This window comes from Notothenia rossii (genome assembly GCF_949606895.1).
Source record: "Notothenia rossii genome assembly, chromosome: 10".
NCBI classification, from domain to species: Eukaryota; Metazoa; Chordata; class Actinopteri; order Perciformes; family Nototheniidae; genus Notothenia; species Notothenia rossii.
Genome location: NC_136908.1, coordinates 24544060 through 24562169, shown reverse-complemented (window position 1 = coordinate 24562169; position 18110 = coordinate 24544060). Strand labels below are relative to the sequence as shown.

General features: G+C 42.1%; 1 protein-coding gene across 1 annotated transcript in view; it reads right to left on the bottom strand.

Annotated features, from left to right (window-relative positions):
- The window catches only part of LOC307022526 (glycogen synthase kinase-3 beta-like), a 41795-nt gene that overhangs the window by 23197 nt on the left and 488 nt on the right, over nucleotides 1-18110 (bottom strand). The gene's annotated exons all lie outside the window — the stretch shown is intronic.

The window sequence follows — 18110 nt, the reverse complement described above, 5'->3', positions numbered from 1 at the left end:
GCTCACATTGGGTTCAACGCGTCATAGACCGACCAAGTCATTTCATTGGACGAGAGGCATACTATGAGAGCTGGTCACAGGGATGCGTTCAAATTTAGTCAGTAATTTGAGGAACTGTCGAAATGGCGAACGCAGATAAAGTTGAGCTCAAAAATCCTCCAGCATCATTGAAGTCTCTGGTTTGGGAACATTTTGGTTTCGCAGTTACGTACAAGGATGACGGACAAAGACAGGTGGACCGAACCAAAGCTGTTTGTCGGCATTGTTCAACTAAAATTGGTTACACGGCTGGCAATACATCAAACTTGCACACTCATTTGAAAAGGCATCACTCGAGCGTGAATATCACCAGTACCAAAAGAAAAAATACTGAAGTGCAAACCCAACTCCCGCTAGCATTTAAGCCTCCACCACTCGGAAAAAAGTTCAGACCGAGCCAAAGCTATTACAAACGCCAAATATCCTTATGTTGCCATGTTAGCAAAGCGCTACCTGGCTGTATCTGCTACCTCTGTCCCTAGGGAGAGGGTGTTCTCCACAGCAGGAGACATTGTTAGTGCCAGGAGTTCTGCACTTTCGGCAAGCAATGTGGACAGGTTAATTTTTCTTTATAAAAAAAACATGAAAATACAATGACAAGCAAGTCCTAATGTCAAACTGGCTGCTTAGGTACCAGTACAGTACAGTTCAAATAAAGATTATTTCAGTTCATCGAAATGCTGCACCTTAATGTTTATTTTATTATATTTTGTATTTATTTGAGTGAATATTCACAGTTTAATAATAATTAAAAACCCAAAACTAATAGTTTATGTTTTGTGAGTACAGTAAAGTTCAAATACAGATTATTTCAAAAATGCTGCACCTTAATGTTTATTTTATTTTGTATTTATTTGAGTGAATACATTATTCACAGTTTAATAATAATAAAAAAGAAAACCAAAAATATTTTATGTTTTGTGATCATTTTTTCTGCTGTACCGAAAACGTACCGAACCGTGACCTAAAAACCGAGGTACGTACAGAACCGAAATGTTTGTGAACCGTTACACCCCTGGTTACCACCACTTTTTTTGGTCATATGATTTTCTTATAAATAAAAGGGAATCATTCACACTTAAAAGGTGGGGTAGGTCATTTTGGAGAAACCAGCTCGAGTGCGCTAGAATTTGAAAATACATATATATGCCCCTCCTCCAACACACACGAATGCGCACATTACCAATGAGGGCACGAGATAAGTTTGTGCACAGATGGAAGGCTGACAGGCAGGTAGGCCATCCAGTTATTTTAGCCGGGCCGGCTAAAATGATTGGTCATGCTTTTAACAGTACTACGGCTTCCACAGATGACATTTTTTATGGATTCCATCTACGTAACATAGCAAAAATCAGGCATATCTTGCCTCAAAACGATGCAGAGGAACTAATCCATGCATTTGTTACTTCAAGGCTGGATTATTGTAACTCTTTATTATCAGGGTGTACCAAGAAGTCAGTTAAGTCGCTTCAGCTGATTCAAAATGCTGCAGCACATGTACTAACCAGAGTTAGGAAAAGGGACCACATTACTCCTGTTCTGACTGCCTTACACTGGCTCCCTATAAAAACACAGGATAGAATTTAAATGTCTTCTTCTCGCCTACAAAGCCCTTAATGGGCAGGCGCCATCTTACCTTAAAGGGAACCTATCATGCTATATTTGAACAATATATTGCAGGGCCATACCTATATAAAGTGTATAAATATAGTTTTTTTTTCAAAATACCAAACAGATCCTGCATTTTAGCCATGCCTCATTTCGCTCTTTCCATTGCTGTTTTTGCAGGGGGCTGATTCTGTGAGATGCAGCTGACCACGCCCCCCTGCAGGAGAGGGGAGCGTGCTCTGTGATCAGCTGCTACACTGCAGCGGGGAGAAGAGGGGGAGAAAAAGAGATCTCCGTCCTCCGTTGTCCAATCACAGATGATCATCATAATTATTCTACAGTTGCAAGAAAAAGTATGTGAACCCTTTGGAATTACCTGGATTTCTGCATAAGTTGGTCATAAAATTGAAGAAGCCACTGCTGTCCAGAAAAAACATTGCTGCACATTTGAAGTTTGCAAAAGAGCACCTGGATGTTCCACAGCACTACTGGCAAAATATTCTGTAGACAGATGAAACCAAAGTTGAGTTGTTTGGAAGGAACACACAACGCTATGTGTGGAGAAAAAAAAGGCACAGCACACCAACATCAAAACCTCTTCCCAACTGTGAAGTATGGTGGAGGGAGCATCATGGTTTGGGGCTGCTTTGCTGCCTCAGGGCCTGGACAGATTGCCATCATCGACGGAAAAATGAATTCTCGAGTTTATCAAGACATTTTGCTGGAGAACTTAAGGCCATCTGTCCACCAATTGAAGCTCAACAGAAGATGGGTGATGCAACAGTACAACGACCCAAAGCACAGAAGTAAATCAACAACAGAATGGCTTCAACAGAAGAAAATGCGCCTTCTGGAGTGGCCCAGTCAGAGTCCTGACCTCAACTCAATTGAGATGCTGTGGCATGACCTCAAGAGAGCGATTCACACCAGACATCCCAAGAATATTGCTGAACTGAAGCAGTTTTGTAAAGAGGAATGGTCCAAAATTCCTCCTGACCGTTGTGCAGGTCTGATAAGCAACTATAGGAAACGTTTGGTTGAGGTTATTGCTGCCATGAGGTCAACCAGTTATTACAGGGTATATGCAGGAATCCTGAAGTCAAATTTAATACCTTTTAAGACCTTTTTTAAGACCCTTTCCATACATTTTAAGACCTCATTCCAACTTTGAGTTCTAACCGGTTACATTGGCTACACACTTTACCTCACATTTACTATATTGATAGTAAGATAGCAAAACTAAACAGAGTGCAGACAGACTACTGAAGCCTCCTTTCCACATGAACTTCAACCTCTCTGTGAAGGTCAGGTTTAATGCAGTATGCTGCTTTTTTGCTTCTGTAGACTCTGTGTTCTTTCATTCCAGTAAAACTCCTCAGAAACCATTAGAAACCAGTATTTGACCAATAAACAAAACAATTGACAAAAACTTTGAACTATGAAATATGTTAAACTTTGGTGAGCTTCAGCGGGGTAATGCCATATAGGAGCACCCTCTCAAATACCCGGGGGTTAAATTGGGCTGGGGCTGTCCGGGGCTAAGCCCTGGCACATAGGACGATGCTCTGACGTCATCACCCTCACACATTTGTCATATGTTTACAAAAAAGGATATATATGTTATGATTTTTTTCGTTCTTAATATAGACTATATTTAGGGTCGATATGTGTTGACTTTACTTTAAAATAGCAGATCTCTGTGACCGGATATAGTTTGGCTTAGACCCCGGCCCCACGAGGACGCATACGCAAGCGCAAAAAAGGCTTCCGTTCACACGCATTCGATTCATTAACGTGTCCGTTCACACTAGACCGCTGGAAATGCTGGAAACGAGGCCTGTAAGTGGCGCTGCTGCCTCCCGAAATACACCAAAAGCAGTGAAGAAGACCCCGGAGCATGGTTGCCCTTCTGTTTATTCTCCGCGGTGGACGGCGTGTTCTCCTGCTGTATATCTCTCCGGTAGTCCACAGCAGATGAAAAACACCCACCTCACCGCCTCTTCCAAGGAACGAGGGGACCGTGCGGCAGTTTCCGTAAAAAAAATGTTCCGCCGGTCAACATGTCCGTTAAAGTTTAAATCTTCCGTACAAAATTAGAAAAGTGCCGGTCAGAGGTCTTCTTTGTTATTTATTGAGCTTTCAAACAAATTGATAACGACTCTGTTCTCTGTATAATAATATAAGAATATTTAATAAACGGTGCCTGCCTCTTTTCCTCCCCCTCTTCTGACAGCCCAGCAGCAGCAGGAGACGCGGGGAGAGGGAGGCGGGCTATTTCATCGTTATCAGAAAATGATCATATAGGGCTTACACACGGAGCCGTTGGACCCCCAGAGCGTTGCGTATGCCGGTCTACCCACCTTGGGACCCGTTACCGTAGTCGCTTAGTTTCCCCCCCCCCCCCCACAGAGCGGAGCAAGGCAACGAAACTTAAAATAATAAGCAGCATTTTACGGCGCGCGCTATGCATGAGGCCGCCTTGGGGGGTTTCCCGACATGTCGTTTCAGTAAATTAAAGGGTGTTTCACTGTTTCATGTTGTCGTTGCTGTGGACCTTCTTAATACCTTGGAAAATGCCGTTTAATACTTTTTAATAGCCTTAATTTTCGCTAAATTGATTTATCAACTTTTAATACTTTTTAAGACCCCGCGGACACCCTGTATTAAATCCAAGGGTTCACACCAGTGAACCCTGCACTGTGAATGTTTACATGGTGTGTTCAATAAAAACATAAAAACATATAATTGTTTGTGTGGTTTTAGCTTAAGCAGACTGTGTTTGTCTATTGTTGTGACTTAGATGAAGATCAGAACACATTTTTATGACCAATTTATGCAGAAATCCAGGTAGTTCCAAAGGGTTCACATACTTTTATTTATATATATATATATATATATAAATAAAAGTAACAGGGCAGAAACCCTCCTTTTTACGCAGCGGTCCAGACATAGACATCAAACGGCGACACATATTCAGTGTGCAGTTACTTTGGCATTAGGGCAGGGATATCTAGATACTTTCCAAGGTTTGACATAATGAATTGTGCTACTTTTAAAGCAAGCAACGATGTTTTCAAATCTGTAATCAAAAAGCTCCTCAAAAACGCTATCGAAGCAGTTCCTGCCGTTGCTACGTTAGTTCAAACAGTAACAACGGACTATTTTTCTTAACGGATGCATGTTAATTTAAATCAATACATACAACTATTTTTTAAATCAATAAAATCATTTTATAAATCCATAAAAGCATTTCAATTAATATTGGGAGTCATATCGTTTGCATAATGTGCGTTCATGCCTATCCATATCCCTCCGCTTTGCGTCGGGCTCCTGATCAGCCTGTCGGTGCTCTTTTCCCCATAATGACCGCGTCGCTGCACATTATCCCTTACCTATGATTATATAGAGTCATTATTCATTTGTTTTAAAGCAGGAGGCGCAAACGCTTGCCTCGGGGAGGGACAAAAAGAGCCACAGCCGAGAATAAACAGAAGGGCAACCATGGCAACCATGCAAGGGAAGTCTTCTTCGCTGCTTTTGTGGCAGACTACAGCGCCACTTACAAGCCTGGCATATGTACTACAGCGTCTCCAGCGCTTTCGAGCAGCAATGGCCGGCCGGGGCCCAACCTCTCATTCCCTGATAGGTGGAGAATTGACCACTAAGCGAAGCACCCCTTTTGTGACGTAAAAAATCATTCAAATCTGGATCAGTCTGTATCAGATCCGTTACAGCCTTTTTTTTTAGATTTGGGTATAGAGGAAAAAAGAGAGGGTTGTGTTTTCTGACACTTGGTGAGTTCCCTAACACACCGGGGACACATATTCATGTATAAAAGACGTACAAGAGTGCATTTTGCATGATATGTCCCCTTTAAAGAACTCATTATACCATACTGTCCAACTAGGGCAGGGGTCTGCAACCTTTTTGACCAAAAGAGGCATTTTGCTTGTTTTTCCCAAAAAAATGTGTCTGGAGCCGCAAAACATATTTCATAGCTTGATAGCTTATAAAGTTGTATTTATTGTTAAAAACTACAGGTTTTTTTGCATTTATTAGGCTATTATATAAAACTGTTAACCTCTAATAAGAAACAAAGAACTCCTATAAGGAGAATTAAAAATAATACACAGGCCTACTTTAAAATAAATGTAACACAGCACTTGGGGAGTCCTCTGCACATTTGAAGGAAAACAAATATAATTAAAATGGGCCCACTTAGAAATAATTAAAACATATAGCTGCACCCTAAAAAGAGTTAAAGGTAGGGTAGGTAAGAATGGACACGACACATGACCAAGGAGGGCACGAGATAAGTTTGTGCACAGATGGAAGGCTGACAGGCAGGTAGGCCATCCAGTTATTTTAGCCGGGCCGACTCAGATGATTGGTCGTGCTTTTTACAGTACTACGGCTTCCAGAGATACATTTTTTTATGTATTTATTGTAAAAGCATTTCATATATTCAATGCTATCGGGACGTTAAGAGCATTGCATGGAATATAACAAAAAGTGTTTTCTGAAATATATTACATACCCCATTGAATTATGACTGAAGATCGTCAGCTGTCTGCCTCTCCCATGTTGTTCCTCGATACGTAAAGGCTGCAGCACCTTTGACAACTTCTCTCTACATATCAAACATACCGGTATACCAGCATTGTTTGCTGTGAAAACATATAACTCTGTCCACGCAGAATTAAATCCTGTGTTCCTCAGATACTTTTCTTTATCCATGGTTCGCTCATCGAGCCGGGGGTCAGGTTATTTGCATGCAAGACGCTAGCGCGGGACCGTAGCAGGATGTGACGCATATTTTAGTTGACCTAATTAAAACCGTTTAGTTTTTTATTTATGTGACAGTATCACCTCAAAATACAAGATACGAAACATTTTCAACCATGCAAGAAAATATAAATAGTCCTACAAATGTATTTCCTTCTTAATTTTGTCTAAGCTCCAGGGAGCCAGAGCAGAGTGCTTAAAGGGCCGCATGCGGCTCGAGGGCCGCGGGTTGCCGACCCCTGAACTAGGGCATTGCGTTCCAAGAATGCAGGGTTGTTGGTTGTTCCTAGAGTCTCTACATTAAATTGCATTTAGCTGACGCTTTTATCCAAAGCGACTTACAATAAGTGCGTTCGACCAACAAGATACAAACTTGAAGAAAACAGAATCATATAAGTACATCAGGTTTCATAGAGCTAAAACATTTCAAGTGTTACTCGACTGGCTTTAGATAAGCCAGTCCTTTATTAGTATATAAGTGCTTTGTTAGTAATCCCAGTGCATGACATTAAGGATTTTGGGAGATGGCCCTGAGCCCAATAGAGATTGCCCTGAGTGGGTCATTTTGCGCGGACGATGCCTAAAACAACCTCAAGCTAAATCTAAAAGTTGATGGCTAAATAAGAGCATTTGAGAAATTGTGCAAGGCAGTAATATAGTCCGAATAGTCCATTAATCATTTCATTAATCGATAGATTCATCGATTATCAAATTAGTGGTTTGTTGCAGACAGCCCTATTGTAGTTATCCCATGTAGGGATGGGGCCGATCCGATCCAGTATCGGTATCCGATATCAACGTAATTCACGTATCGGAAATTTCCGATCCATACCCCTAGATTTCCGATCCACACATTATGCTGAAAAGATTCTCCGTGCACGGTTCTGGTATGTTGCTTTGCTACTGCAAGATGTGGAATGGATTTCCTAAACGGGGCCATCTCAGTGATCACAGTAGCCTAGGCACGCCCCCGTTCAAGAATTCCATGCCATAGTTTGCAACAAGCAAGCAGTCGAACGTTGAGCGGTCTGGTCTCTGGCCGGGTAATTAGTGCTAACTATTTTGTTGCTAACTATCAATATGTCTGCTGTATGGCAATACTTTTCTCTCGATTCACTGCAAAGCAATACAGCAACATGTAATGTTTGCAAAGCCGTTATATCCAGAGGTGGACGCTCCGTTGCGACATACAATACTACAAACCTAATAAAACACCTGCAGAAGCACCACCCTAAAGAGCACGATGAGTTCTTAGCCGTGAGGGGGCTGAAAGCACAGACTAGCCGTCAGGAGTCACTTCTACAGTCATTCGAAAGACAAGGTAAACTCTCACCAGACAACGTGAAAGCTAAAGAAATAACTGGGAAGGTACTGAACTTCATCGTACTCGATGACCAACCATTATCAGTGGTCGAAAATGAAGGTTTTCGCGGCCTGATGGAACATTTGCAGCCAAGATATAGTTTACCATCGAGGAGATATTTGTCAGAGACTGCGCTACCTGAACTTTACAACCGAGTGTCAACCAAGTTAGCCGACAAGTTAAAGGGAGTCCCAAATCTGAGCTTTACGACAGACATTTGGACGTCAGATGTCTGCCCAATGTCACTGATAAGTCTTACAGTGCACTGGATTGACCGCGAGACATACAGGCTTTGTAGTGCCGTGCTCCAAGTAAAGAAGTGCAGAGGCTCCCACAACCGTGCAACAATCGCAGCATCCATTACAGAAATGCTAAACAACTGGGGGATCCCACTGGAAAAGGTACATGCTATTCTGCGAGACAACGCGAGCAACATGAAGGCAGCAATGCAAGACATGTCCGTTTCTAACCTCGGCTGTTTCTCTCACTCACTGCAGCTCGTTGTGAATGAGGGTCTCATATCACAGCGCAGCGTTAGCGACGCCTTGGCAAACAGCCGAAAAATCGTAGCTCACTTTAAGCATTCACAACTTGCACAGTCTCGCCTGGAAGACCTGCAGCGTGAAATGCAAGCGGGAACAGCGACGAACCCTTCTCGCCTGGTTCAAGATGTGCAGACTAGATGGAATAGTTCCTATTACATGATCAAGAGCATCTTGAAAGAGAAACGACCCCTCTGTGCCTATGCTGCCGACCACAACTTACCAGCAACACTGTCAGCCAACGACTGGGCTTTGCTTGAAAAAACAGCGACTGTGCTGGAGCCCTTCGAGGAGTTAACCAGGAAAATTAGCTCGGCGACCTCCACTGCAGCCGAAGTAATTCCAGCCGTCACAGTTTTACAACGCCTGCTCGCAGAGAATACCAATACCGACAGCGGCATCAAAACAATGAAAAGTACGCTTCTCCAAGCTGTCAACCGGCGTTTCAGCGACATCGAAAGTGAGCCACTCTATGCTCTTGCCACTTTAGTGGACGCTCGATACAAGGACAGGTAAGGCATTTTTTGTTGCAATTTAATCAAAATGCTGCTGAATCAAGTGTTAACATATTCCTAACTTTAACGTGAATATTTCTTAATGATATTAACTTAATGTAAACTAAAAGTAATTGGATAACGGGGAAGTGTGTGTGTGTGTGTGTGTGTGTGTGTGTGTGTGTGTGTGTGTGTTTGTGTTTGTCTGCCTGCATGCCCAGCTGTATAACTTGTACTCAATGTTTCTTCTTCTGTGTGTGTGTGTGTGTCAGATTCTTTACAAGTGGAGAAGCTGCCAGGAGGGGGAAGGCTCTCCTGATTCAAGAGCTGGAGAAGATGGAGCAAGCACTCACTGATGATGCTGGGACAACGGTGGCTGAGCCAGCTAAGAAGATTGCTTGCATGGAAGCTGGGCCAAGCACTGGTGTTCCTCCAGGCAAAATGAAAAGCAGCTTCAGCAGTCTATATGACAAAATTTTGGAGGAGCATGATGAACCTGCAGGAGGTAGTGGTACCCAGACTGCGGTCACACAAATGCAGATGTTCTTAAAGGAACCAACTATAGGTGAGGCAGACAGCCCTTTTCAATACTGGGCAAACCACCATGCTCGGTTTCCCCTCATTGCTGCAGTTGCCACAAAGTTCCTGAGTGCCCCTTCAACCAGTGTGGAAAGTGAAAGACTTTTCAGCACAGCATCCAATATCGTGGATGAAAAGAGAAATCGCCTGACAGCAGAGCGGGCAGAAATGCTAATCTTCCTAAAAAAGAACCTGACAATGTTTAAGTGAAAGTGGTTGATCCTGGCCTCACTGTTATTTTATGTGTTATGTTATCTCAGATAATGCTGCTGCACTTCATTTGTTTGTTTTGTTAAGACAATGTTTTACCCATTATGGGTTGCTGAGGTGAATAAATATTGAAGGCCAACTTGAAATCCTGCTTGCGTGTAGTTTGTTAACAGTAAAGATGATGATCATGTATGTCCTCATAAATGTAAGGGCTATTTTTTGGAGGTTTAGTAGGCTACAACTTCTACTTAAGTGCTTCCTGTGCCAGTATACTTTGGTCTATCATCAAGTGGCTGGTATAATTTGAAAGATCAAGACTGTTATCAGAGATATCGGAATAGTATCGGTATCGGCAGATATCCAAATGTAGTTATCGGAATCGGATCGGAAGTGAAAATATGTGTATCGGTGCATCCCTAATCCCATGTATAAATAAAAACTGTTATTCAGCAACCCTTGCAATTTGGGATTTATTTTTGGTTGGTAGACCTCGGTGAGCTGGTCATTTCAAAAGTAGCTCACCAGCCAAAAAAGTGTGGGCACCCCTGTCTTAGATGAACCACCACAATATTATACAATTTCAATTGTATTCTTCATTTCACTTGTTTGTTTGTTCTTGTTTACGATACGATAATACTTTATTTGTCTGATCAAGTCTGAAATTTGACTTGCGTCGCAGCAGCTCCATGTCCAACATCAACAGACAAGTATCCAGACACAATACATGAAACACAAACAACAAACATTTAACGTAACAGCACAATCAGTGAGAGAAAACATGCTCAAGGGCCTTCAGCGTGCATTTGATCTGGGATTTAGCTCTGTATTTACTGTGAGGATTGAGTGATGTACAAAGGAGTGCTTCAGTCTGACTTTATTGAATCGTGGGACCCTGTATCTTCGATTAGAAGGTAGCAGTTCATATTCAGTGTTCAGAACATGGTTTGGGTCAGAGATTATGTTGTTGGACAGCCTCACTAGGTTGTTATGATAGGCTGAGTCTGTGTTTGTGTTTGCTCGCTTGCATGCCCTGCATAGCTATAAGAAATACTTAAGTTGTTGGTCAAGACACTTTCCATCTGAAGAAGGCAAATGCCTTCCCAGATGTAAAAAAAGTAGAAAACATTACATTCAGTTATAACTGCCAAAACAAACATTTACACTATTATGGCCCCTGTTAAAAATGTTTGTAATGTTGTAACGGGTGCAGCGAGCTGTTTGGCTGATGCAGAGCGGAGTGCACTTGCTGGGGTGTACAGTTTAAACATGTCCTGGATGTAGGCAGGGCTCAAAATTAACTTTTTTCCTCAGTGTCCCAAAACTGTCCCGAATTCTACTTTGTATTGTCCCGGATATAACCAGCAGTGTCCCAAATTTAAATTTGTATCGTCGCCCACCCCAATTATGCAGAATACATATAATTTGATACTTTTTTGTCACTTAATCATCACACCATAGACTCTGGTCCACCATGTAAGTTTCTTATTCTTTTAAACATATGAATATTAGTCTGATCTGTTGCCTCTCCTAGAGTAGAAGGGAAGAGAGTTGTTTTAAGACATGTTTCTATTGTTTCGCAGACTAATTTCTCATTGTCATGTCAACATTGAAGAATTCTGATTTGTATTTTTCAATTAAATATGGTAAGGCTGTATGATCTGTGTTTTATGATCCGAACCCTCTATCTGGCAATGAAAGTGGTATGAATGATAATTAAAAAACAGAAGTTCCATAATACAGTTTAATAAATGTATCTGTTTTCAGTTCTAATTACAAGTTATCCTCACAAGTCAGTAGTACTATAGGAATATAAATTGATCTTCTATCTTCATTCATGAATGTCAATCCTCTTGCTCTCATTCATTCATTCAAAAAAACATATGTTCATGTTATAATAATATAATATAACATTACATAACATAGTAGGGTACAATGTTGTATAAAACTTTGTCTTAAAGCCCTGATGATGTCTTTGAACCAGACCCCTGTTTTGTTTTAATATAGATGTAGGAGACAAAAACATTATCAATTGTAAAAGAAATTTTATAAAAAAAGTGGTGAAATGCAACATTTGTATGAGCATTATAATCTTAGTCATTTTGATATTTTTCTACAGCATTATTTTAGTCTTTGGTTTCAACAGATATACACATTTTTTTCGGCATGTTGGGGGAGCCCTGATCCCAAAAAATGCAGACATGCACAATGGTTAGGTCAGTTCGTTCTTGTTAAAAGACACGTTTCGAGCGAGCGTGCCATAGAACGTGCCATCGCTAATGCACATTGTAGCCTTGCTTTGAAGGGCAAAATCTACTGGGAGATTAGCTAGGCACAAAAACAACTGGAACATTACTCTCTCTTAACATGACACATTATTCTCATACCAGAGTTGATTGACAAACTAAAATTACCTTGCGACCCCCTTTCTAGTCGTCACCCAATCCGACTGACGTTCTTGACCAAAAAAAACTAAAACACTAAAAAAAAGATGAAAAGCTAAATGATTAGCTAAATGCCTTACGTTTTTGCAGCTAAAGATTCTAGCCTGGTCACTGACTGGCTGACAAAGAAAATACAAAAATGATAGACTACACCTCTTATTCTGATCAACTGTATTTCACATCATTTTCACAAACTTCAAAAGAACATGACACCGCATTTTAGGACGTTTGTATGCATTGTAAAGGCACACTTCAGTTGCTAGCGTTAGTTAGCGCTAGCGTTAGTTAGCTAGCTAACATTGACACTAAAGACAACTAACTTACCACAGTAGAAGACGATGCATCATTACCAGGACTTGGGATGTTTTCGTTTCGGGAGTCGGCAGAATTGGGGCTTGCATCAGGGGGCTGTTTATTCCACCACCTCAGCATTTCTTTCTTCTTTTTTAAACTGTTGTGACCGTTGCATTGGCGCGAGTCTAGCAGCAGTCAGCAGCAGAGTGGATGACGTAGAATGCATTCTATGATTTGACAGCCCAATGAATTTGCAAATAACACCCATTTTGAAGTTTACTTAAAAACAAAAATTCACTGTCCCGAAATAGTCCCAGACAAAATAGATTTGTGTCCCAGTCGAAATTGTTATGGTCCTCGGGACATCGGGACATCGTTAATTGCGAGGCCTGGATGTAGGAAAGTCCAGATCCATTCGCAGCATGGTACGCAAGTACCGGTGTCTTGAAGTGGATTCTAGCAGTTACTGGAAGCCAGTGAAGGGAGCGGAGGAGCGGCGTGGTGTGGGAAAATGTACTCTAAAAAGTACAATGAGAGCCAGAGCCTTTTCTTATCAAGCTCCACTTTTGTGGAATCAGCTTCCAGTTTGTGTTCGGGCGGCAGACACCCTATCCGTTTTTAAGAGTACACTTAAAGCTCCCATGTCATGCTTTTCCGGTTATTACCCGCTCCTTGTGTGTTATGAAGCTTTTTCTGCATGTAAACGGTGTGCAGAGTCAAAACCCTTAAAGTACACCCTGTAGCGAGTAAAACTCTAACACAGAAAATACCTCCCCAAAACGCCTCGTTGGTGAAACGTCATCATCCATTTGATTCTTCCGGGTACGTGCTTACGAAAGCACGTACCCGGAACTAAATGGGCCAATCCGTGGAGCCGTTACGTTACGTCCGCGGAGCCGTTACGTTAAGCCCCCGCTGATTGGTCCGAATTGACCAATCCACACACACACTCAGTGCAGGCAGCCCAACTGTCTGTTATCAGCCTGCAGCCAGGGAGCAGAAATCAGCAGAGCTGTCTGCACTGTGTGTGTGTGTGAGGAAGTCCGTGGATTGGTCAATTTGGACCAATCAGCGGGGGCTTAACGTAACGGCTCCGCGGACGTAACGTAACGGCTCCACGGATTGGTCCATTTAGTTTCGGGTACGTGCTTACTTTGAGGGTTTTGACTCTGCAGACCGTTTACATGCATAAAAACCTTAATAATAACACACAAAGGGACGGGTAATCACTGGAAAAACATGACATGTGACCTTTAAGCAAATGGTCATTACACCCCTCTTTAAGTCTTTTTTTTTGGGGTCATGTAGCATCAAAAAAATATTTACAGATAGCCCAGTTTCAGGAAATCTTTCAGCGCTGAAATGCTTTAACCCGGACAGCAACAAGAGTGTGATGATGTCAACCAGAGACAAATCCTGGAGCTGCTCCACCGACAGTGAATAATGGAACAACTGTCTGGATGCTGTCACAGCAGCCGTGGTAATTATACTGAGATGAGGGAAAGTTTTCAGATTTACAGCTCTGAGCCCTATTTTTATCTCCCTGGGTGTAATATCTCAACAGTATACAAAACCTCTTTAACAAAAGGTCAAGTCATTCAATCCTCAGTCTTGCTCCTTAGTTGATATGAAATTTAAATTAGCAAATATTTTAGTGGAATAGAAATGTATTCATATCAGGACAAATGCCATCACATTAAAATAGTTCATTAAGAGTCATTCAAGTGCAGTACCACCTCTTCCTTTCACTGACAAGACATGTCTGGGCTTGTCAGATGCTCCTTATGACATTTACACCAGCTGCTATAATGTTTCAGATTCTGTATATCTACTGGTTCTACTCATCGCCGCAAACCACTTCAACACCAAGCAGCTGGCTAACAAACATTTTACGTAATCTACCGGCCGCTCCTAGCCCATGAAGAGGCTGATCAGTAGTTTTACTTTGTGTAACAAAAGAAAAAATGAATAAGGTTGATCCACAAAGTTCACTTAAGAACTACATGTAACAAGATGCCACATTGTGAAACAATTGTATGAAGAGCTGTTAATAACAACAGAGTCTTAATGATAACCCTTTTAAAGGTCATCCTCCACTCTACATAATATGAGATCACTGGTTGATGTCGCAACTATACATCTCTAATGCTCTATGTCCAATTTTGATTTACCAGTCAGTCATTCTAAATACAGTGCATGACATTAAGGATTTTGGGAGATGGCCCTGTGGGCCATCTAAGCTAATTTACAGATGGCCCTGAGCCCAATAGAGATTGCCCTGAAAAATGCCCATGGACGAAATGGCACGAAGGGTTTGGGGGGCCTCCCCCTAGAAAATTTAGATTTGTGCAGGTCTTACTGTAGATGCTGTCTGGTGCCTTCTCTAGACTGAATTATAAGATGAACCAGCACAATATTATATTGTACAATTTCAATTTTATTCTTCATTTCACTTGTTTGTTTGTTCTCGTTTGTGTTTGCTCCCTTGCATGCCCTGCATAGCTATAAGAAATACTTAAAGAGCAACTTCCAGGTTAAAGACACCAGTGAATAAATGTGTCGGAAAAGGATGAATACACTAGATTTTCAAAAAAATATACAGAAATATACACTACAGTGACATCTGGCGTCGTTTTTGTAAGAAATGTTCACTTCCGCATAAAAAAGCCTCGGCACGTGACCTCCCGCGTGTGACCTAACACGGGGGACACAAGGGGGAGAGCGGCCGGTGTAACGTATTAATAAACATGGATCCCAATGCTAGTTTCGACACAGAAGACATTGAACATGAATATTCGAATGCATATGACGGACCACAAGAGACTAGGAGCAGCTAAGGATTAGAAGAAATAACGGCCATCGGAGAGAAATTGAGCTGTGGTGTGAGGAGAACCAGTGGAGAACTGGGCAGCTATCTTGGTGAGTGACCGGCGTTAGCTACAGAATGTTAGCTAACGTCACATCACAACATTGTAAAGTTAGCTATCATATATCAGGCTATAACTAAAGTAGCATTGATAATATAGTAACGTTACTGGCAGGACTGTTGATACTGATCCATAACAGAAACTAATGCGCAAGTATCAGCCGTATCTCGCGTTACCTAATGTAACTCCACACTACGGTGCTGTGTACCGGAGGAGAGACGCGAGATACGGCTGATACTTGACGATCTGGCGGAGAAAGGTTGTGGAGCCTCCGTTGATATGTCGTTGTAAATGGCTTGATGGAAAGCAGGTGTGTAGTCGGGGAGGGTGCACAGCTGATTGCAGCAGGTGAGTGGAGTTTGAGCCGGGAGCCAGGAGTGACAGCCACCACGCACACACAAACAACACAGACAGGGGGAAACAAACAAACACAAAGAAGACGGCTGGAGCAGTACAGCCACCACAGCGTTACCTAATGCAACTCCACACTATGTCTTACGGTGCCGTGTACTGGAGGGGAGAGAGAGCAGCGAAGGGGGGGGGGGGGGGGGGGAAAGAAGTAATACGGTTTCCTGATAAAGCTGTGGAGAGTATGTGCTGCAGGGAGGTGGATGCACAACACACCCTGGAACGAACGCTAGCTCCGGTCCTTTTTACTGTGGACTCGATGTCCTGACAGGCTGGTATTTGTGAAACCTGCACAAACACAATACTGCACCATGATTACAAATGGTGAAATACAATTTAAAACTACCGAAAAATACCAGCTCACTAAAACACAACCGCTCTACTCAACGCAACTCTACTATACCCGCGGTCAGAGAGCGGAGATGTGTCCCCTGTGTGATGTAATTTGACACGTTTGACGTATGACCTTAAAAAAAAGCTGTTTTTAAGAGCAGAGCTCAAAATTGCTCCTTTCCCTCTGAATTCCTGCCCTTATGTCTCGTAAAACATATCAAATCCTGCATTCACTTTTTTTTAATTGTAATTTTCAAGCAAGTTTAAGCATAAATGTAGAAAAAATCAAAACATGCAAGATGCTCTTTAAGTTGTTGGTCAAGACACTTTCCATCTGTTGAAGGCAAAATGCCTTCCCAGATGTAAAAAAGTAGAAAACATTACATTCAGTTGTAACTGCCAAAACAAACATTATTTACACTATTATGGCATCTGTTAAAAATGTTTGTAATGTTATCTACTGTAAGTTGGTCGAACGAATGCCTCCTCATCCGGAAGCTGACCGAGCAGACCCGAGCAGCAGTCGAGAGGAGCCGAGCGCATCCGCGAAGCACACAAAATGGCGACGTCAGAGTTCCCGTTAGCCGGCAAATCTAAATCTCTTCGCTCAAAATAATTTCCCTTTAGCACAATACCGCTTCAGTTGCGCCACTTATGTGACAGACAAGAAGAGTATTTGACAATAATAGTTAATTCTAATGTCTAACACTTAATGTGGAGAAAGAGATGTCCTGTATGGGTTGATTGTGCGTTGATCTGTTGGTAATGCCTCTGGGTTCCGGTGGGCATGTAACAAATGCATTATGCTGCGCTATACCTTGTGGCCACACCCAGTTGCATAGCGATACTTATTGTTTAGGTGTCTTTTAATAAGCAGGTAGTCCTATCATTAGCTAGAACTAGCTAGATCTGATCAATATGGACATAAACGCGAGTGAAGTCTAATCTGACGGGAGAGAGATATCAGCTGCTGCTGACTAGTCGACAAGCAGCTCTGCATGATCACATGCAGCGGTGAGCGGATAAAACAAACACTTTAGGTTAGAATATCACACGTAGGCTAGCTATTTTAATTACCTCTCAAACTACCTAAACTAGTTATAGATATGTTTAGTTTTACTGTCGGGTCACTCATTACTGGATCCGTTAGCCAGCAGGTGAGGCTTCATTGCCCGAGCTAAATACTAGAAGGCCCCGGGCCATCGGGCAGCCCTTAATGTCGAGCCCTGAAATATCAAATTATTCTCTTTCATAAACAATTAACTAAGTAGCTTAATCCATCCCCTTGAAATAGCCTCAACAAGGTCTCCCAATGTTGACAATGTATCCATCATTCATCTTTATCAGTTGAAGGCAACATTCGTGACTTTAAGGGCCTCGGGCAGTGATTCTGAGGGTGAGCGAAAAAAAGGCTACCCTGTTTTGAACTGGAGATGACCTCCCATTTGGGCTCTTATATCCAAGTCAAACACCACTGCCTGCTAATGGATGATAAGGGTTGGATTAACACATGCAAACACACATACATTCATATCTCCATTACACCTGTCACTATGGTGATAAAGAGGCATAGCTCCTTGGCATCCCAGTAGACAGCACAGCTCTTGTACTGGACATGCATCACTTGCATCCTCCAGGCGTGGGCCACCTGCTGCTAAGCCTTGCCCCACAGGTGACCTTGGTGAACAGGCAACTTTACGTCCTGACCCTTCTGCAGGCAAGCCAAGCTGATAGCCTAAGCCCCACTCTCAAACAACATCATCAAAAACACAACTGAATGCAGCATTCAAGCTAGTATATTTGAGAAGAGCTTGGCCACAAAGAACAACAGAGCCCCGTTTTAATTCTCACTCGCATTGACCACAGTGAAGTCAAAAATACCCGTAGCTTGTAATTTATCATAAATAACAAGATTCTTTGATAACATGTCCAACGTTTCAGTGGGTTATATTGATGGCCTATTATTGGCCTATAATGATAGCTGCTTAGTTTGATACCAGCAGGGGAACTAGTAAGATACAAAACAAGTGGCTAACATTAGCATGCTAACTAGCAAGTTGGCTACCACCACTACACAAGAGCAATAA